The sequence below is a fragment of the Myotis yumanensis genome, unplaced genomic scaffold, assembly GCF_028538775.1.
Source record: "Myotis yumanensis isolate MYYU_CA2020_CCGP unplaced genomic scaffold, mMyoYum1.0.hap1 SCAF_17, whole genome shotgun sequence".
NCBI lineage: Eukaryota > Metazoa > Chordata > Mammalia > Chiroptera > Vespertilionidae > Myotis > Myotis yumanensis.
Genome location: NW_027223768.1, coordinates 28,306,934 through 28,329,428, shown reverse-complemented (window position 1 = coordinate 28,329,428; position 22,495 = coordinate 28,306,934).

The window sequence follows — 22,495 nt, the reverse complement described above, 5'->3', positions numbered from 1 at the left end:
TTAACTGTTTTTTAAGGACACAGATTCTGTGTATAGTTTCTTAACGTCAATGCAAATCTCTTTTTAGCCCAATGAAGTTTGTTAGCACATTTTTCGGGAACTTGCATTTCAGCTCTAACTCCTCTAGGGATAGAAAAAAACAAAACAAAACAAAAAATGGCCAAGGAGAATTTGAGCTAGTGCTCAGGGAGAACTTCCTGATAGAGGTGTGGAATGTTTCCTTTAAAATAATAGTAATTATAATAAAAGGGGGTGGGGAGGTTGTCCTAGTCTGTGAGGGCTGCAGGGGGAGAGTTAAAATGACTTCCCAAGGTCAAGGTCTGATCCAGCCCCAAGATTCTTTGATGTGGCTGTCCTGTCCCTTCCAGCTGTGTTTTTGATCCAAGCCGTGGCCTCCTGGAGCCCTGAGCTCCGAGTGAGAAACCTCCAGCCCTCCACCACCCTCGGCAACTCAGGACCTTGTGCCAGCTGGCCGACCTGTGCTCTGGGGATTGCAGACCCGGGCCCGTGGGTTCCTCTGATTTGCTTTGACTGCTGGGCTTCCAGGGAAGCCCACAGGCTCTCGGAGCTGATGAACCCCTTCCAGGGGTCTCCTGCCTCCATTTGTTAACTCATTCGGGGCTTCCCAGGGCTGCTCACACTGAGCAGAGCGAGTCTGCCTTTCACCTTGTCATTTGTACACTTCACTGGTTATGCGTGGCTGACTGATTCTACATGGTTCTGCAACCAACCATCTCGTCAGACTTCAGCCTAATGACTGAGTCTCTAGGTGTGGTTCAGGTTAACTAGGAGCCCCGTTAATCCCTTTTTGTATACAGTAGCCCCCGGTCATCTCTGGGCAATACATTACATTCCAATCCCCCCCCAGTGGATGCCTGAAACCGTGGATATACGGAACCCTGAATATACTAATTTTTTCCCCTATGCATATCTTTTCACTTAAGCTTTTTATGGCTTCTTTTTTTCCCACAGCTTCTTCCTCTTTGAAATTCTGCTCCTTCGATTTCAGTCACTATGGTGACCATTAATGCTATTTCCTCCATCCAGTGAGCTAGACAAGATGAAGTCAGAGAGATAACAGGGGGCTAGATTGTGGTGGTCCTTGTGAACCATTTAAGCCACCATAGGCCATTGTAGTCATTGATAACATAAATAATCAGCGTTGTAAATGGGTATTGATTTTGAGGGACATCTATTGAAATAATTACATTGACTGTTCATTCAATATATTAATGCAATGGGTAACATTAATAGATATTTAAAACTTGAGCCATCTGTATATTTATAGGATAAAATTATCTTGATTATGATTCATTATTTTTAATATGCTATTGATAAGCATTTATTTAGGACTTTTACACTTCTGTTCACAGGTGATATTGGCTTAGAGTTTTATTTTCTTGTGTTGGATTTGTGCATTTTTGGTATGAGCACTATTCTAGCTTTATAAAATAATTTTTCATCATTTTCCATGCTATGCACCACTTGGTATAAATTGGATATTTTCTGTTGTTCTTTGAATGGCAGAATTTTCCCAAAGGTTATTAGTTCATTGATGTTTATATTTCTTCTTGAGACTATTATAATTTATAGTTTCCTATAAAGTCATTATTTTTAATCTGTTTCAAATTTATTGGCATAATATTCTACGTATTATTTTCTTATAATAAAAAAGCCATACTTGCCCTAGCCAGTTTGGCTCAGTGGATAGAACGTCAGCCTGTGGACTGAAGGGTCCTGCGTTTGATTCTGGTCAAGGGCACATGCCCAGGTTGTGGGCTTGATCCCCATTAGGGGATGTGCAGGAGGCAACCAATCAATGATTCTTTCTCATCATTGATGTTTCTTTTTCTCCCTCTCCTTTCCTCTCTGAAATAGATCAAAAAATATTTTTAAAAGCCATATTTAAATAATATTTTCCATTTATTTGTAGCTTTCCTTCTTTTCCTGATATGATTCACCCAGTGTATTATTTTTCTCTTTTCAAAGAATTAGCTCTTAGTTTTATTGATCAATACTTTAAAAAAATATCTTTCATTAGTTTCTGGGTTTATCTTAGTTTAATTATCAACTAATTAGTTTATTTTTACCTTTCTTGATTTTAATTCATTTAATTATTAGCAATTTTATTGCCTATCAAATGTATGAAGGCCATAAATTTTCTTAAATTTATTTAGGGTACATGCCGCTGATTTTGGTATATTGTATTCCATTTGCTCTTCATCTCTAAAGAGTTTGTTGTTTGCACATTATTTATCCTTTAATCAAAGATTTTTCAGAAATGGGTATAAATTTCTGGCTGCATATTTTGGGGTAGAGGGGTGCTATAGTGGATGTCCTGCGGGGCCACATAGTTCTTCCTTTAGGACCAGGACATTCATCCTCCCGGGGCAGGAAATGTTGGCTACTAACGGGTCCCAGCCCAGCCCTTCTGTCATCGCCTTCAGCCAAAGGGAGCTGCTCACCCAAAGTCACACCCCTGCTAGGGGCCCCAGGGCAGCTCACAATCATTGCCTGGCCAATGAGGGTACAGAGGCCCGGACTTCTTTCCTCAGTTTGGCACAACTTTGAGAGGCAAATGGTTCCCAGGGTTTAATCCTTAACCCCTCCTTCCACCATCCTCACCCCACCACTGCCTACACTGAAGTCAGACCTTACAGGCCATCTTTCTCTCTTCTCAGAAGAAGAAAACCCTTTGCTTTTCCTGATGGTCGGGGGCTTAGGTGAGTTGGAGTGGGGAAGATTGCATGGATTTCTTCATTCTTTGCTTTTTCACCCCCACCCCCAACCCCAGTCTCCACTTAACTCAAATGCTGACTGACTTCCCACTTACTGGCCTAGAGACAGTGTTCATGGATTCTTTTTTATAGTTTTTATTTAGTGCTACATTGAGATATCTCACAAAATAAGTAAAGACATGGTCCTTTAAAAGTTCAGGGTTTAGAGGGATGGATATTTATTGAAAAGTATTTTTTGATGCTGTTTTGGTAGCTGTGGGAATGAAAACTGAAGGAGACTGTCTCTCCCCTCAAAGCACACGGCCTGGCGGCAAGATCTGGCGCAGCAGGTGCGTGCTGAGAGCTCTGGGTGTGGCCAGGAATGGAGGACTATCAGTCCAGGGGTTGGCAAAGGCTTAGCAGTCCTCCCTGAGGAGATGGAGTTCCAGGTGGTGCCAGAGAATAGGAAAGGGAAGGAGGGGACAAGCCTATAGGATCTATTCTGCCTATAGCTGTGCACATTTCATGCTTCTTCATGTGGAGAAACGAATAGAGGTGAAAGTCACAGTCAGCTTCTCAGAATGCTTTGTGGCCCTTGGAGTCTGCCCTAGGTAAGGCCTATTGTCTCCGTTAAGGTCATTATCATCAGCAACACTGTTCTAGATCCCAGTCTAAGATCCTCCCTCCTGAAATTTTGGGGTAGAGACAGAATGTAAGGAGGGGCTGCGGAAGGAGCTCTGGTTTCCTCTGACAGCCAGGCATTGATTCCATACAAGATGATGACCAGTCAGCCATGAAAATAAATGACCACATGTTCTGTTTGTAGACCAAGAGAAACCAGTCTACAAATTTAATAGAAAGCATACCCAAGAGTCTTAAGGAAATGAGTCAAAATCTATCTTTTAAATTTTTTGTTTTTTACTGGTGTTAAACTTTTGTTTGTTTGTGTGTGTGTGTGTGTGTGTGTGTGTGTGTGTGTGTTTGCACGTGCTTAAAATTCCATATTGGCAGCAGAATTGATCGCCTCCGGGCAGATGTCCCTGTACCTAGAGCCTACTGATAAAGGGACAGGAGGAGGAAGCAAAGATACTGGAATTGATGAAGAAACATATGGGAGGAATCAATACAAATTATACCAACTGAGTTGGAATTTCAGTGACCAAGCCATGTTTAAACAAAATGGCTGGTCAGTGTTCATCTCTGATGGAAATGCCATCTAATAGTCCCTCTTCTGGGACTAATGCCACAACCAATTATAGAAAATTGACTTTATACCTGAATTCCCAAATGAGAGGGAAAAATTCCAGGCACCTGAATTCTCAAACAAACAACAAAAATACTCGGGTGAAATGATCTGGAACAATGTATGAGCAAATTGTGGGTTTTTTTGAAGCAATAGATCAACATGTGTGAGATGCAACCCAAGTAGAGTGACCAGTCTAGCTGGGGTCCATAGGGAAGATGGACTAACGTTGGAATTTACCTTTTTTAGGCATATGAAGACATAGATGGGGGTTGAGGACAGGGGGTAAATTCAGGTGGTGGGATCTGCCCCCTTTGGTGGTGGTGTCAGACCATGGAGATCCCAGCTGACAACCTCTCTATCTTCATCTACCTGTGTTCCCTGCACCCACAGCCAGTAGGTTGCAGGAAGAGAGAATTTATTCCAGGTTATTCTTCTCTGGAGCCCAACTCCCTTGAGTTGGAGAACAAAGCTTCTTGGTGTCCTCTTCAGCATTTGTTTCCCCAAAGGTTTACGTTTCATTCCCAGCATTAACATATCAATGCCACCAATATGCATACATTTTCATTAAATTGCTTTCAGTTGGAATAGCTAACATGCCCTTGTAATGCCATTAAATGTGAACAATTATGAAGAAGGAGAACACTCAACTTATTCTCTCTTTCAAGACCTCAAACTAGATTACCTTGTTCTCCTAACAGGTGGAAGTCCTTTCGCCCAACATATTAGACATGGACAAATTGCTTCAATTTCAGGCATTTTTGGAAGCCTCTGCCTTCGTTCACCTTTCCCATTGACTTGTTTTTGAGGTGTAATGTTAACTCTTGATCATAGGCAGTAAATGAGGGGAACTGTATCATAAGAAATCAAAAATGGCAGATAATCCAAAAGGCACTTTTATTTGGCTTTGAAACATACATAATATGCTTACCTTTGGATAGGAGGGTGTTTGCATTTTCCAGAAATTTATTTCAAATCAAATGAGGAAGCCAAACTGGGAAGCCTTCATGCCCCTGGTACGGAGAGGCTGTGCCCAATTTCTATTCCTGCCAACCCCAATTATTTCCACCTCCCAACTCACTTCAGAATGTGGAAAAGCATGAAGGACTCTCAGATGCATTGACGTTTTATTCTCAGCCAAACCTATGCGGAAGCAGGGAAGGAGTTAAACAGGCCAGTTTCCGTAGTTTTCCAGAAGTAAACAGAGGGACTTGAGAAATCAACAGAACTGTGGTTTATACAAATTTAAGAATTAACCCATAAAGAGCCTATGTTTGAGGTTGTACCAGAGCAACTTTTCAAATATAGAAGGAGTGATCCAGATCAATATGTTGATTTTATTATGCAGCAGACACTCTTGATGGTTCCAGTGGATATAAGATTAAAAAGCAAACATCTTATTGTGCCTCTAAAGACTTAAATGACTTAGCCCGTGCCTGTCTCTTCATCCCCATCCGCTCCTCTCGGCCCCTCGCTGACCACATGCCAGCCCCACCAGTCTTCTGTTGTCTTGGACATGCCCGGTCTTCCCTGGACTTAAGACCTTTGTGCACTTGGAACCGCTGCCTCTCCTTGGCGTTCTCCCATGTCTCCTCACGTGGTGACTCCTCCTCTTTCTTTAGCCCTCAGCTCAAGCAGCCCCACCTCAGACAGGCCTTCCCAGCCTCCTGTCCTCAAATCCATCTCCTTTTGTGATGTTCTGTCTCAGCAACCCCTCCCATTTGGGTCAGCTCGTTTCTTTTTGTCGCTCCTTTACTAGGAGGTAAGTGTCCTGTGGGCAGGGACTTTCTTGTTCAGTGTTGCATCGCAGCTCCTAGCAGGGAGCCCCGCTCACCAAGGTGCACAGTACATCTGTCAAAGCTGAGTAAGGCCGGATGGGAAAGCGCTCACAGGCCAGTGCTGAGCAGTAGCAAATCTGAAAACAGTAATTACTGACAGTTGTTTCAAAACTTAATGTCAAATGAATTGCTTTTAAACAGTGTGACCTATTTTAGGGATTTTTAAAAATTGTATTTTTTTTTTGTTATCAAAAGTTTCAAATCTTGTTTCATTTCTATTTCCACCCCTCATTCTCTCCCCACTATTGGTTTTTTTGAAGCAAATTGTAGGTATCCTATGAGGGCCAAGGGTGAGGTAGGTAAGGAGTCGAGGGTACAACATTGTAGGGGACCTTGTCCCAGGTACTAACTCTTTGCAGGACGTGAGGACTCGATCTCAGCCCTGGTCCTGCATCATATCATTTCACTAGTTAATATTTCAGTATGTATGTGTCTGTATAAGTCACACAACCTATTAAAAAAAAACCCACACATACTTCATACTTGAAAATAACAATTCCTGCCCTAATTGGTTTGGCTCAGTGGATAGAGCATCAGCATGTAGACTGAAGGGTCCCGGGTTCAATTCCAGTCAAGGGCACATGCCTGGGTTGTGGGCTCGATCCCCAGTGTGGGGTGTGCACGAGGCAGCCGATCAATGATTCTCTGTCATCATTGATATTTCTATTTCTTCCTTCCTCTCTGAAATCAATAAAAATATATTTAAAAAAAGAAAATAACAATCCTTAGTATTATCAGATGCCCAATCTGCATTCAAAATTTCCTGATTTATTTCATAATATTTTTTTAGGTTTGTTTGTTTGAAAGAGAATCCAAACAAAGTCCACACTTGGTTGATGTGGCTCAGAGAAAGTCTTTCAATCCATTCGTCTCCCCATTCCTCTTTTAAAATTTTTTCCCCTTGTGATTTATAGATTTAGAAAAACAGGTGACTTGACCTGTAAACTTTTCCATATTCTTGATTTTGTTCGATGCTTCTGTATGAGATCATGTTCTTCTGCCTCTGGTACGTCCTGTAAAATGGTGACGTACACCACTAGGATAGGTAGGTAGTGATAGAAGAAATAAACATTATTCTTTTCTTAGGGGAATATACAGTCCAATGGAAAAAACAAGAGAGCTTTATAAGAAAGTATAAACACCGGCAGCTTGATCAGTGTCTGAGTTCACGGTGCTGTGATAGAGTATGATAGTCAGGGTGGCTTATCACCAACAGAAGTTTATTTCTCAGTCCTGAAGCCGGAAAATGTGGGATCGGGATGCCAGCCTACCTGGGTGCTGGTGATCACCCTCTTCCGAGTTGCACTGGTCTATCAGATCTAGTTGGAGTAGGAATGCAGTTGGGTGTAGAGAATTGAATAAAGGACCACTGAGAAGAAAAGACCATTTTTTTCCTTTGTAAAAACTAAGCGTCCTTTTCTATCTATAGTTCTCTGTCTCCATTTTCCTTTTGGACTACAGATAATATTTTTGTTGTTGTTCGCTACGAAAGAAGGCATGCAGACGTTCGGTTCCAAGTGCAAGTCGGCAGAGACTTGTGGGAGAGTGAAGGGTCACACTGGGTTTTCTCAGGGCCCCTCAGGGGACAGAGGACTGAAGCCACTGGGATAGTTTTTCCTTTCGACCTGGAGCTGGAGATGGGGTTTACAATGGATTCAGAAGAACCTGGGGCTCTAACAGGCCCTCTGCTCCGTGAGCGTGCCTGACAGCCACAGCTGCACGGCTCACTGGGGTGTCATTACCCTTGGGGTCAGGAGCAGTGTTTCAGATGGACAGAAAATACTGGTAGCCACCTCGTCAAGCTGCCAGGGATGATTTTTGTTGTTGTCTCAGGGGAAAGCCATAATAGCATTTCTGAAAGTGGCATGGTTGCTTCCCTTATTGTTACCTGATTAGTTCTTAGTTGATATTTTCTTTCTAGTATGCTTTTCCACAAAACTTATTGTTCAGGGGGAGAGACAATTGAAATCAATTGCTAATTAAATTTACGTCTAAATTAATAAATCACAACTATTCAGATCATATCTGTCTGAATAATTTCTATTATGGGGAACATAATTGTTAGACTCGGCATCTAATGAACCATATTGTTAGGTAAAATTCTTATGACAATCGGGACTAATAGAACATATTAACCTTTATTCTTCCCAGCTTGACATTACATTGGACCGTGTTAATATGAGAGCACCTGGAAGAATTCCATCGTTAAGTAGCCATCGTGACTCCGCTGGCCCTTCTGATGGAGCCTGTGAGGGTCTGGGAAATTAGTGCTGTTTGATGTTTGCCAATGGGTGTCCTCATCTACAACCAAGTTTTAGGGCATTTGGTTCTGTGTGTGCATGTCTTTCTGAGGTGAACACGGTACTACACTCAAGAGCTTCCACTGAATATCAGTACCTGTTGGGAGCACCCGTCCACAAGGCACACTAGGATAGGTAGGTAGTGAGGTGATAGAAGAAATAAACATTATTCTTTTCTTAGGGGAATATACAGTCTAATGGAAAAAACAAGAGAGCTTTATAAGAAAGTATAAAGGTTTCCCGTTTCAGAGAAGTTGAAATATATTTGACTAGAAGTAGTTTTGTGGACCTATATCGAGATGTGACTCTGAAGTTTCCTAGAGAGTATATCACAATTTATACGTTATCTCCTTGAAAATGTCTGCACAGCAATCCACGCACCTCCCCCAGTGAACTCTGGGAGATGTCTTCAGAGTTTGAAACGCCTAGGACGGAATCTCTGCTCTGCCTTTATAAATAGGAAAATAACCCTATTAACAGAACTAAGAAATATTGAGCAATGTTACAGTTCCAGGTGCAGGCCAGACTCCCTTATCAGCCTGGGACACCAATAAACCTGGAAATGCAATGGCCAGTGACAACCAATCTCTCGCTGATTACTGATACCCAGATCGCCGCTTTGTGCAGAATCCTCTATCACTGAAGGGCACCCCTGGGCCTTTCTCAGCAACCATAACACTGGTTTTTTGGTCTTGCAATAGCCATGAAATTGGCCCCAATAAACCGTAGAGGCCACTTCCTCTTACCTTAATTCCTAGTCCCTTCTTGCCTGTGAGAGGGAGTGGGATGGAGGGGGAGGATGGATCTAGAACATCACTGTGTAGCAGGACTTTCTGTCAAAATCACCACAAATTGGCACGCAGTCCTACTTCTTTGTTGTTTGTTTCGATAAAAGGAATGGACCTCTTGTGAGGGACAGGTGGTCGGATCATTACTTTTGGCTCAAGCACATTCCTGAGAGGAACACTGAACCCCAGTGATCTATGGTGCAGGGAGAAGGATGAATACCCGGCCCTGAGAGATACATCCTCCCAGCCCCAGGCCTACCAGTCTGGGGCTATGTGCCCAAGTCACACATGACTTAGATGTACCACTTAGGACTTCAAGTCATCTGCTCCATTTGACCATTTTAGACTACGGTTTAAAGAATTGAAATCTTCCTAAACTGACCAGGATTAACATAGGGACATTGTCATAAGGATGTGGGAGAGTTCTGAGGAGTTGGACAGGATTTAGCAGGAAGGAGCTTGCAGGGAATCTCACAGGGAATTATCGAACTGGATCTTCTGAGTGGAGAGTGAGGGAGAAACTGACCTCAGTGGATCCCAAGATTCCCAGGCTGCCGCCACCCAGGGCGAGTGGCCACCCAGGCTGCTCTCCTGTTCCCTGTTCTCCTTCAAGCAGTCTGTCCCCAGGCCTCTGACTGATTTTAGCCCAACTAATACTGGGCTGGGGTAGATGGAGCACCTGCACCCATCCCTCTGCCTGTGGACGCTCAGTGGGCAGGGCTCTCCTGGGCCAGGGCCCAGTCCCAAGCAGGGCGGAGCTTGGAGACAGCCCTAACCCCTCTCCGAAGGTGGCTTCTGAGATGGACACTCAGATATTTCATGGGGTGATTATGGGAGGGGGAGAAGGACGAGACACATCTATTCCTGAAAATAGTGTGCACGGCTTGGACAATGACATTCTCCCGGCTGCTTTTTCAAAGCCACCAGAAACGACATATGGGAGTGATGAAATGAGCTGTAATTTATCAAGCAGGCTGCAGGGGCCCTTTCCAGGACACGGCAGGTATTTCTGCTTGGGTGCAGAAATATTTAGTTCTGAAATTATTAAACAAGACCCTCATCTTCTTGGCAATTTTGCCCGTTTGGTAATCTGAGCAGAGTGCGTATGTATTTGTGTCTGCAAATTACTTTGGAAAATGCATATTATTTACTTGTTCTGAAGAGGCTCTTAGACTCTGTGTCTAAATAGGAAATTTGGATCTAATAAAATAGGACTGTTATGGGCTCCCAGACAAATAATAACAGAGACTAATACCTTTAAAAATGCAAAATTTTTTTAAAAAGGTCATTTTGGTTAGATAATGAGGACCAAATTCAGTGTAAACCTCTACAACTCATTTCTTTCTTTCCCCATGTTCTCCCTTCTAATATAGTCAAGGCAGACCCCTGGAAACAAGAAGAAGTTTCTCCCTGGCCTCTGAGACACAGCTGAGGCCTCTGAGCCTCCTCAGCAAAACTCTCTCCTTTGAGTAGCTGGGCCCCGGCTGCGATTGGCTATGGTGTGAGCGTGGCCTCCGGGTGCGTTTGCTCTGGCAGAGGGACGTCCTTTATTGGACGGGTACCTCGGGAAGCTCAGGTCCATGGCATCTTGGGTGAACGTCTCACCTCTGTTCTGCAGGGGTCTGCGCGGCAGGCATGCGGGGCCTTTGAGTTGTAGAGCCTTCTGCCATGGGTTCCATTACGCCACTCACAAACGTTGGTGCCATTTTTCAAGTACGGTCACCAATCTGTCTTGGGGTCCAGAATCTTGACTTTTCTTTACTCATCTCCCTTTTCAAAAGCATATTAACTAAGGGGGGCTTTGAGACCCCATTGGCCTAAACCAGTGATGGCGAACCTTTTGAGTTTGGCGTGTCAGCATTTTGAAAAACCCTAACTTAACTCTGGTGCCGTGTCACATATAGAGATTTTTTGATAATTTGCAACCATAGTGAAACAAAGACTTATATTTTTGATATTTATTTTATATATTTAAATGCCATTTAACAAAGAAAAATCAACCAAAAAAAATGAGTTTTCGCCATCACTGGGCCCTAAACCAATCTTTTTTCTTCCTTAGAATTCCTACAGTGTTGAAATGCCTACAACGTGGTTAGGTACCATGCCTGGCTGTTCTCATCTCTGAATCTCAGTTTTGTCATCTGTGAAATAAGCAGAGGCAGCCCTTATTTTTCCAAGATTCCTTATGCAAGATGTCAGAGGGTAGGATATGTTCTGTTTGAACTGCTTTCCTGGAAACAGTGGGGAGCCCCCCCCCCCCCGGCCCCTCTCACCTGCCCTCCCTCAGTCCTCTGGTGGTCCCCAAGGCCCCAGGGGCACTGCATCCCCAGAACTGGAAGATTGCTAAGTTTTTCCAGCTCCAGGCTTGGAGGTTTTAGGTATTTCATGAGTAGATGGCCCTCTCTGGCCTCCAGTGTTGGAAAAAGGAGGGTGAGGCCATTGGTTTGCTCCCTTACTGATCTACTCTCTTGAGATGGAAAGGATTCAAAACTTGGGGGTCTCCTAAGTCCATCTCTTAGAAGTGCACACGCGGAGGGATATTCCCATTGAATTGGGGTTTCCCAGGGCAGCACTCATGGTTTCCCTGGGGAAGAACCAATGCCTTACATCTGAGGAACACAGCCGGGCATGTGGGTATGTGACTGGTCTGCTTGGAGGGGTGTCAGAACCTGAAAGGGAGGCCCTCGGGGAACACCCAGCACAGGAGGAGGCCTAATATTCTGGAAACTTCCCCAGTGGTAAGTCCCAGGAGTCTTTCTCAGGGGATAGGAAAGATCAGTGTTCACTGTGTGGTCTGGGCTGGGCCTGTCCTCTTCTCCCACCTGTGAGTGCCCCCCTAACCCCCGCGCCCCCCCCCCCCCCCCCCCGCCAGTCAATGACAGGCTGCTGCTTTCTTCTGGAGCCCTTGGCTTCCTAAATGGTAATGGATGAAAGAACAGATCTGTCCCACGCAGGTAATCTTTGCCATCTTAATATTTGTTAAGCCTTTTGATTTACTGAAGAGTTGAAGTCACGTCAGGTCACAAAATTGTGCATTAGATCTGCTTCATGAAACACTCAGAGTGAGTGGTGTAACTCATTTATCTCACCATCTTTAAATCAATGTAGCAGAAGAATTGCACCTCCCCTTTATAAATCTTCCCATTTATTTCTGACTCAGGTTTATGGGAGGGTGCAGACCCAAGTTTGGCCGTGGAAATGACATGTACTGCTCAGAAGAGTGAGCAAACCCAGCTCCCATATGATAAATTAGCCAGAGAAAATTTTCGTCTCAGAAGCCTGAGGCATGTGCTGGTAGGACCTCCCTTTGGCCTTTGAGACTCGCCAGTTTCTTACCCTCCTGTCTCCTCTAAGGTCGCCCTGTGTTCTCTTACCTTCGGCCTCTTTCACTCCAGAAGCCCAACCAGTTTGAAGGAAAATTAAACCAGCAACAGATTCACAGAGAATCATTGCAGGCTGCTCTACCAGGGAGGGTTTAGAGCAGTGGTTCTCAACCTTCTGGCCCTTTAAATACAGTTCCTCATGTTGTGACCCAACCATAAAATTATTTTCGTTGCTACTTCATAACTGTAATGTTGCTACTGTTATGAATCGTAATGTAAATATCTGATATGCAGGATGGTCTTAGGAGACCCCTGTGAAAGGGTCGTTTGACTGCCAAAGGGGTCGCGACCCACAGGTTGAGAACCACTGGTTTAGAGACTGTGATCTGTGACGTATGTAAATTAGATCAAGAAGAATCCAGGTTGTGACTTTTCTCCATTCAATTCAGTCCCTTCTACCTCCTCAGAAAGGGAATTTCCAAAGAGGGGCATAGTAGCTCTGGGCATCTTGGCCACCCTGTAGGGACTGTGGGGAGACCTGGCCCGAGACAGGGTCTGAGGGTTGGGCTGAGCCACTTGTTGGTACTGAGATTGGCAGCCTGGCTCTTTTCTAATGTCACCTACTGTAGGGCCAGGACACTAAGCTTTCATCTTTCTGTTTTCTAGGTATTTCAAGTTTCATTTGTAGTCTAATATATACTAAATTTTAAATGTTCCGAGGATATTTGAAAATAATTTCAAATGTGTAATTCAAAATATGTGATATGTTATATTGTACCAAGTTCTAAATATATTTATTAAATAGGAGTTACGATGGTTTCTTCATGTCTGTTATATCCTTATTTATTTATTTTTACCCATTAATCTATTGATTTTTTTTGAAAGGCAAGTGAAAATCACTATTATTGAGGTTTTCTCGGTGCTTCCTTATGTTTCTAATAGATTTTACTTTATACATTTCTCTGACTTTTTTAGAAGTGTAAATATTTATAATGATTTTATCTTCTTTGTGAATTGTGCCTTTTGTCACTATAAAATATTCATTTGTTTTCTTTAATTTGCAGTCGCTGAGATACATTTTTGGTCATTTTTTTCTTTAAAATACTTTGAAAATTGAAAACGAACAAAAAAACCTATAAAGACAATATAATAAAACCTAGATAGTCCCCACCCTAAATGAATAAATGTTATCATTTTTCATGTGTACTTCAGATTAGAAAACAACTTTATTTTCTAAAGCAGTTTTAGGTTCATAGCAAAATTGGACAGAAAGAAGAGTTCCCAAATTACCCCAGGCCTAGCTTGGACACACAGCCTCCTCAGGCACCATCAACATCTGGTACATTTGTTACAATCAATGAACCAACATGGACCCATAATTATCACCCAAAGCCCATAGTTTACATTAGGGTTCATCTTTGGTATTGTGCATTGTATGGTTTTAGACAAATGTGTAATGACATGTATCCACTATAGTTTCATTGCCCTGAAAACCCTCTGTGCTCTGTCTATTCATTCCTCCCTCACCACACTCTTGGGAACCACTGATCTTTTTACTCCACACTTTGCCTTTTATAGAATGTTGTATCGTTGGAATCAAATGGAATGTTGTTGTTTTTTTCAGATTTGTTTCTTTCACTTAGTAATAAGGTTCCTTACGTGTCTTTTTATAGCTTGATAGCACCGAATAATGTTCCATTGTCTGTTGACACCAGTTTGTTTATCCATTTATCTACTGAAGGACATCTTGGTTACTTCCAAGTTTTGGCAATTATGAGTAAACCATGTGTAGGTTTTTGTGTGGACATAAGTTTTCAACTAACTTGGGTAAATACCAAGGAGTGTGGTGACTGAATCATATGTTAAGAGTATGTTTAATTTTTTAAACAACTGTCAAACTGTGTTCCAAAGGGCTGCACCATTTTTCTATTTCCACCAACAGCGAGTCAGAGTTCTTGCTACTCCACATCCTCCCCAGCATTCGGTGTTGTCAGTGATTTGGATTTGGGCCATTCTAATAAGTACGTAGTGGTGTAGTTGTTGGTTTAATTTGCATTTCCCTGATGATGTATTATATTGAGCATTTTTCCCTACACTTATTTGCCATCTGTGTATCCTCTTTGGTGAGGTGTCTGTTTAGGTCTTCTGTCCACTTTTTAATTGGTTTGTTTTCTTACTGTTGAGTTGAAAGTGTTTGTTTTTAAAAAAATAGATTTTGTTAATTTTTTATCAGATAAGTCTTTTGCAACTATTTTCTTCAAGTCTGTGACAGATTTCTTTTTAAAGAAATAAAACATCATAAAGTTTATATCTCCTGTATTTCCCTCTTTAATCCAGTTGCCTTTTGTCCTTCCTGAAAGGAAACAATGATCATGAATTTGGTATATATTTAGTCTAGACTTTTACATATTTTCTACATGTATTCATTAATAACACACAGTAATGTTTTGTGCATTTAACAACTACTTAAAAGATCTTATACTCTGCCTTAAATTTCAAGACCTTCCCCCCCTCAGTCTATGTTTTTTAAAGTTATCCATGTTAATACATATAGATATACTTAGTTTAACATATAGAGTATCCTCACACATGAACATGTCACATTTTATATCCATTCCCCTAATTATTCCTAACTTTGTTCTTATGAACAAAGCTTTGATGTCTCATTGTGCTTTTTGAAAGAGTTTTGCTAGATTATGAAACTGGAAGTAGAATTTCTGAGGTAAAGGATGTGCAGGATTTTTTTTTTTTTACTGTACTAGATATTGCCAAATTGCTTTTCCATGTGATTTTGTGTTGTAATATACACAAAGAGTGCATGAGGTTTTCATCTTTCCATAGTCTTACCAATAACCAGTGTGCTCAGGCTTTTAAATGTTTGTCAGTTTAAAGCAGCGGTCGCCAACCGGTGGTCTGCAGACCACTGGTGGTCCATGAGGTCCAAAAGGTTGGCGGCCGCTGGTTTAAAGGATGGGAACTAGTATGTCATTGCTTTGTTAGTTTTGTTAAACTGTATCTCCCTGATTGCTGTTGAGATGGAACACTTTTCATACTTATTCTCATTTGTCAATTCCCTCAATACCCTTTTCATTCCTGTTCATACTCTTTGCCCATTTTCTATTGGGGTTGTGGGCTCGATCCCCAGGGGAGAATGCAGGAGGCAGTCTGTCAGTGATTCTCTCTCATTATTGGTGTTTCGCTTTCTCGCTCCCTCTCCCCTCCTCTCTGAAATCAATAAAAATATATTGTAAAAAGGATATGTAGTTGAGACCCCCTCTTTATTTTCAGTAATGTGACAAGATTCTCTTTTACGCTGAGTTGCCTTAGGGAGAATTCATGAGTGAATAAAGGAAGACAGCCCAGGTTAGAATTCTCTCACCGTCTCCATAGAATTCTGTTCTATCACTTGTATTAGTTATCTATTGCTGCATAACAAATGACCTAAAACCCAGCATATGAAAACAACAAACGTTGATTATCTCTCACAGGTAAGGCATCTGGGTGCTGCCCGGCCAGGTGGTTCTGGCTCAGCATCTTTCACAAGGTTGCAATCAAGGTGTTGGCTGCAATGCAGTCATCTCAAGGCTTGAATGGGGTAGAATCTGCTTCCAAGCTCACTCACTTTGTGGTTGGCAGGCCTCAGAAGATCCGCTTCCAAGCTCATTTATTTTGGCTGCTGGCAAGCCTCAGTTTGTTGCTACGTGGACCTCTCCCCAGGGCTGCTTTGCAACATGGCAGCCGTCTTTCCCTAGAGAAAGCAAGGGAGAGCACCCGAAGTGGAAGCCACTGTCTTTTTACAGCCTAATCCCGGAGGTGACATCCCACCACACATACCATATTCTATTCTCTAGAAACAAGTCAGTGAGTTCGGCCCACAAGCCCACATTGAAGGGATGAGGAGTACACAGGGATACGAATACCAGGGGGTGGGGATCATACAACTTCTTAGTTGTTTGTTTTCTCATGTCTTGGTTTAGGTTTTCCCGGAAGCAGGCCCTGAAGAAAAGATTCAGTGATAGTTTATTTGGGAGATGATTTCAGGAAAATTTGGTAGCAAATGGGGATGTGAAATCAGAAGGGCAAGGATGCCCATAAAGGGAATGTTTTCAAGCCAATTACTACTCCGGGCAGCTAGAGCTCAATCCTGCTGGAACTCTGGGAAGCAGTAAAGAACAAGCCACCAGGCTATCCCAACCAAGGACCGAGGAAGCTGGAGTATTCATCCACAGACTCTCCACCCATCGTTGGTTAAGGACTGTTAGAGGATAATTAATTCTCTGGCACTCCTGCGTGTCCTGCATATGCTATGAGGGCTCCCCTTTCCCATCCCAGCTCACCCCACTTCTAACCCTACCTTTTATGGAGGTAAAGGCTGAAAGGATATGGGTGGGACACCAGCAAGACTGCTGTACCCCATCTGTGTAGGCTGTGAGCTTCATGAAAGCAAGAACCATCTGCCTATCATTTTCCCTCCATTGCATTGTCATTATCTAGGATGCCACTTAGGACATACTGTTGCTCAACAAGTTTTGTTGAAGGAATGCAGGTCACTGATGATGACACCATGAGGGAGCTCACAGTGCAGTGAGGGAGACAGGCTCACACACTGCTGTGTACAACAGGATAAAGGATATTCTATAGGTATTCACAGGGTCCTACAAGCACCGGCTCTGCCTGGAGGTGGGGAAGAGGCGAAGGAAGGTTTCACACAAGAGTGGAAGTCTGAGCTAAGATCCTCTCCCACCCTTACCTTTACCCCACCCTAGAAATTTTACTCATTCTGAACTTTTGGCGCTCTCTCTGGCACGCTATCTTGCCCATGAAGTTGTCATCAGCTTGGTATTTTGAACATGTGTTAGTTCACTCTCCTCTCTCCTTCCCAACAAATATGCACACAACACAGTGGTCTAAAGTCCTTGTGGCAAAGATAATCTTTTCTTGATCTTTGAAAAGGCAGGTACGGTGTATATATACACACATGACAAATATTTTCTTTATGTATTTACTGTTTGTAGGAAGTCTAACCCTAATCCAGCATTTATTAAAACAGGACAGGATTTATTAAATTGGTTCAAGTTTATCAAATATGTACAGATCTTTACATAAATTAATTCACTAGTTAAATATTTGTAAAATTTATTAAGACTTTGGAGGAACTTAAGTAATACCTGAGCTGTCCAGCTTAATTTGGCTTAATTTTTTTTAATCTAAGGGATGGATGAGGCTATGAGGTACAGACACAGGACTCTACATGGCCAGGTGAGGAAGAGCCAGTAGGCAGGTGTCACCAGGTGGCCTGAGAGGTAGGCAAAGAGAGGTGACATCTGGCCACTTTTGGGTGAACCTCTCTGTTTAGTAGTCCTGAATGATTCTGATAGTGCTCTTTGGGGACAGCAGCATCTGACGCTATGTGATGATGTCGTAAGAGGCCATATCAGGGGCAGAGCTGGAGCTCATGGGTGCTTTTCCTTATGCTCATTAATTCAATAATTTATTGAGCCCCTGCCATGTGCCAGGCATTGGTCTCAAGGGCTTGGAATACAAAATGACCAAGATGTGGGCCTTGTCCTCAAAGAGCAGGAAAGATAGAACTATATTCATAAGTTTCAAATCCCATCCTCACCATTTAAAGCCTCTGACCTTTAAATTACCCATTTCTTTTTTTTTTTTAAATATATTTTATTGATTTTTTACAGAGAGGAAGGGAGAGAAATAGAGAGTTAGAAACACCGATGAGAGAGAAACATCGATCAGCTGCCTCCTGCACATCTCCCACTGGGGATGTGCCCACAACCCAGGAACATGCCCTCGACTGGAATCGAACCTGGGACCCCTCAGTCCACAGGCCGACGCTCTATCCACTGAGCCAAACCGGTTTCGGCAGATTACCCATTTCTTTTAAAAAAATATATTTTTATTGATTTCAGAGAGAAAGGGAGAGGGAGAGAGAGATAGAAACATCAAATGATGAGAGAGAATCATTGATTGGCTGCCTCCTGCACACCCCTCCTGAGGATCAAGCCTGCAACCTGGGCATGTGCCCTTGATCAGAATTGAATTTGGGACCCTTCAGTCCATAGGCCGACGTTCTATCCACTGAACCAAACCAGCTAGGGCCAAATTACCCATTTCTTTATGTCTTTATATCCCAATGCAAAAAAGTAGGATAAATATATAAATTATTGGAAATACTGAGTTAAGGCATATGAGAACATCTAGCAGAATGGTAATTTCTGCCTTCTGGTCCTATCCAGTCAGTAAGTCAATGCTGACATTTCTACCACCTGATTCACCGTGCTGCTTCCTCCTGGTCCCAGCCATCATCTCTCCTTCTCAGTGGTCTCCTGGATCTCCTCTTTGTCTTCTTCCAGCCCATTCCCAAGAGAGCAGCCTGAGTGATCATGTCATTTCCTGGCTTACAACTCTTCAAGTTCTTTTCATTTCTCTCAGGACAAAATTCCACAGGGCCCTGCCCGACATGACCTTCTGTGGGGCTTGGGGCCTAGTGGTTAATGCATCTGCATTCAGGCTGCCTGGGTTTCAAGCATGGCTCTGCCACTTCGTGCTATGGGTTTGTGGTGTGACATGTAGCCTCTGTCTAGGTCCTCGCCCTCCTGCTTTCCCTTTATCTCCTTTGACTGCGTTCCATTAATATAGGTCTCAGGTTAAGTCACACCCCAGGAGGCCATTCCCTTTTTTCCTCCCCTTCAACCAGCACCCCTAGCTGGACCAGTTCCTCCCTAGTATATGTGTCCATAGCACCCGGCAGCTTCCTTGTGTAACGCTCATTGCAGTTATGGTCACCTAAGCATTTTCTGTCTTCTTGGGAAGATTCAAGCTCCCTGAGTCAGGGATTCCATGCAGCACCTTGTTTACCACCAGATCCTCAGCTCACACACGGTATCCCGATAGCTCAGCATTGTGAATTAGCCTAATTTCCTCAAAGCAAGTTCAGGGTGGCTGGAGCTTTCAGGGGGAAAAAATGGGAATTGTCTGGACAGGAAGCTGGACAAGGAGTTTAGAGCCAGATGGAGATACTCAGCCTCTATTCTGAGGGGCAGGGTGGGGGCAAGGGAGGCTGATTGGGATCTCAACAAGAAAACAACATGATTGCAGTCAATCCAGGATAAGAGCTCTGGAAGCGCTGTGAAGGACAGAGAGGGGCCAGCCAGGACCTGGGGCAGGGCCTGCAGTGGCAAAACGTTTTGTGGCACTCCCAGCCACTGAGTGACAGTAGGGACCTGGAGAAAGGGTTATTTCTGAACCCCCTCTGCTCCATGTGGTTTCTAACTTTATCTAGAAAGAAGCTCTTTCACTACTATTTCCATTCATGTCTCATCGACTGCAAACTCAGCCCCTTTCCTTCAGCCTTCACCCCTGCTTCCACTACAGGAGTTGAAAGCTGCTTAATATGGCGCTGAACACAATGACTTGCACTCAAAGACGCACTGAGGTGGGCTGTCCACCGTGCTGGCAGCAGAGCCACTGCTAGTGCATGTTTGACCCTCGAGGAGGGGCTCTCTGGGCCAGTCTTTCCTCCTGGCTCCATTGTGGGCTCATGTGCTTGGGCTTCAGACAATGACTCTGTGGCCAGGGCAGACAGCGGCCCCTCTGAGAAAGGCCTGCAGCTCAATTTGGTCATCGGAGGAGGGGAGATGCATTGGCCTTTGGCTGCCTGGACAAGGCCAATGCTTGGCCTCTCCGGCTAGGATGGGATTTTCAAGACGCAGGACTGAGAGCTGCAGAAGTGCAGTGAGAGAGACAATTAATTGTTCTCTGGGCATCTGAAAAGCAGCTTGTTTGAAACAGGACCTTAAAAGGTGGTGGGTCGTCTTTGTCCTTGCAGTTGGATGGGGAGCGTCCTCTAGAAAGGGGGGGCGGGGCTACAGAGCAGCGGAGGCAATGGCCGGCTGGGATGGAACCTCACTTTTTGCTTCTCTGACCAAAACTCAGTGCGATGTGATGGGGCACAGATAGGGCAGAGCCAGGAGCTGTATCCTTTGAGGAAGAACTGAGATGTTCCTCCTCACCCACCACCCTTCACTTCCCAGCCTGATGGAGAGGAAGCATTGAAGGTAGCTGTTCAAACGCTACTTTTATCCGGAACAAAATGCATCTATAGCCAGGCAAGGAGATGGAGTAAGCTGCCAGCGGCCATCAGTGTATCGAGTAGATTATTACACTGGCAAAACCAGGGTCCTGAGGGAAGGCAGCGGAGTCAGAGGCAGGGCCTTCCCGGTGGGTGAGACTCAGAGTGGGAAGAACAGGCAGCCAACATGTGCAAGAGCAGGTGCAGGAAGGAAGACAAACAGACCTCTGAGGCAGACTTCCTCTCCTCCTGAATTTTGCTAAGACCCAGCCCAGGCGACTGAAGGCCTGGATCCCTAGTCGCACTGTGTACATGGGGGCCCATCTACTGTTTTCTCCTGCACGGTAGCCACCTGTTTGTGACCCAAGAGTCGCTGTGGGTATCTGTCGCCTGGGAGAGCTCACACTGACACGTGAAAAGCAGCTTTGTTTACTGTCCCTGACACAACTGGCCACATATTGACAACGGAGCCCGTGGTGTTGAGGGCTCCCTGTTTGTTCGGAATCTTATCAGTGGGCTTTGTGCGCATGGATTTCTAGTGCTGCTTACCCTGTATTTCACGTCAAAGTGGATCTTTGTGTGGAGGATTCTCCACCTCCTTTTCCCTTTCTACAAAGGAGATGAGTGTTTTCACTCACCTTTTGTGACTTACAAGTAGCTGAAAAGCACTTGTGGTGTTTGAATGTCATATAATGGCATTGTCGCGGGCCGAGAAATGTCCTTTTCCATGTTTCTGAGTGCTCCTGTGCTTACTGTCATTCTGGCGTGTGTGCCCTCTCTCCTGCTTTACAAAGTGGCTGCGAACAATTCCTGAAAATGTTTGTCCCTCAATTTTTGAAGCATATTGGTCCACTTTTATGATGCGGGCACTGTTGTTCCCCTGGGAAACAATTTGTCGGTAGAGCTGCCCTGAGCTGGTTGACATGCTTTAAGAGTAGTCACCTTCTGGAGGAGTCGGGTGGTGGTTGGGGGGTGGGGGTGGGAGAGTGATTGGTGATGCCGTCTTTGCTGATGCTGGGATACAAGAAGAGACACCATGTGTAGGCACAGTCAAATGTCCTGTATAATAGGAGGGGGAGCTGGTTCCGTAGGAACATTTTGCTCCATTTTTCATAAAGGATTACATTCAATTGCTTCACATTTAAAGTTGGTGGAAGTTTGCTCAGAAATCTTTGCTTGAATGAGCTTTGTGTGTTTGGTTTCCCATTAATGGTATGGAGTCAGGCATTGGGATAGATGTGAAAGTAAGAAGTCAGGATCCTTGAACTTTCTATTTTACCCAAACTGTGCAAAAAAAGAGTATGGGTTCAAATGAATTCTTAGTTCAAAATGGTGCCTGGCCAATAGACTCCGAGAAAGCTTTCATGCAAGATCTCCTGAAGCATTTAGGAACATTATAAAGGAGTGGCAGACTGCCAAGTGCCAAAATTTCCAATGAAGCGATACTAACCATAACAAAGAACTAAATAGATAAAGACCAACACTTTCTTGGCTACATGAGACAGAGGTGACATGGAAAGAAAGGTAGATAGTCCCTGAGCTCCTCTATTTCCTGATTATGAGGCACAAGAATATAAATATAAAAAATAATATAAGGTAATTATAATCTGGGGTTAAAAGCTTAGATAATATAATTGAGTATCTAGTCATTTGTGTGTTATGAGTCCTTTCTCCTGCAGCATTCTAAGAAATCACAACCCCTCTTTGGGTCCTAAATTTCTGATCTTAAACATGAGAATCTCAAAATATACTTTATCAGTCTTGAATCTTACAATCAGAGAAATTACTCTTTTTAAAAAATATATATATTTTATTGATTTTTTACAGAGAGGAAGGGAGAGAGATAGAGAGTCAGAAACATCAATGAGAGAGAAACATCGATCAGCTGCCTCCTGCACACCCCGCACTGGGGATGTGCCCGCAACCAAGGTACATTCCCTTTACCGGAATCGAACCCGGGACCCTTCAGTTCGCAGGCCGACGCTCTATCCACTGAGCCAAACCGGTCAGGGAAAAATTACTCTTCAAATTGCTCTTGAAAAAATTTAAAGGTAACAAATACTAGACAGAAAAACTAGAGAAGTAAATGTGCAATATATAACAAATGATAGAAAGCAAGACCAAACTAAGAAAGCAAAAGAAAATAAAGCTTAAAACAAAACCAAAAAACGTAGGATGAAATATTTCAGCAAAACCA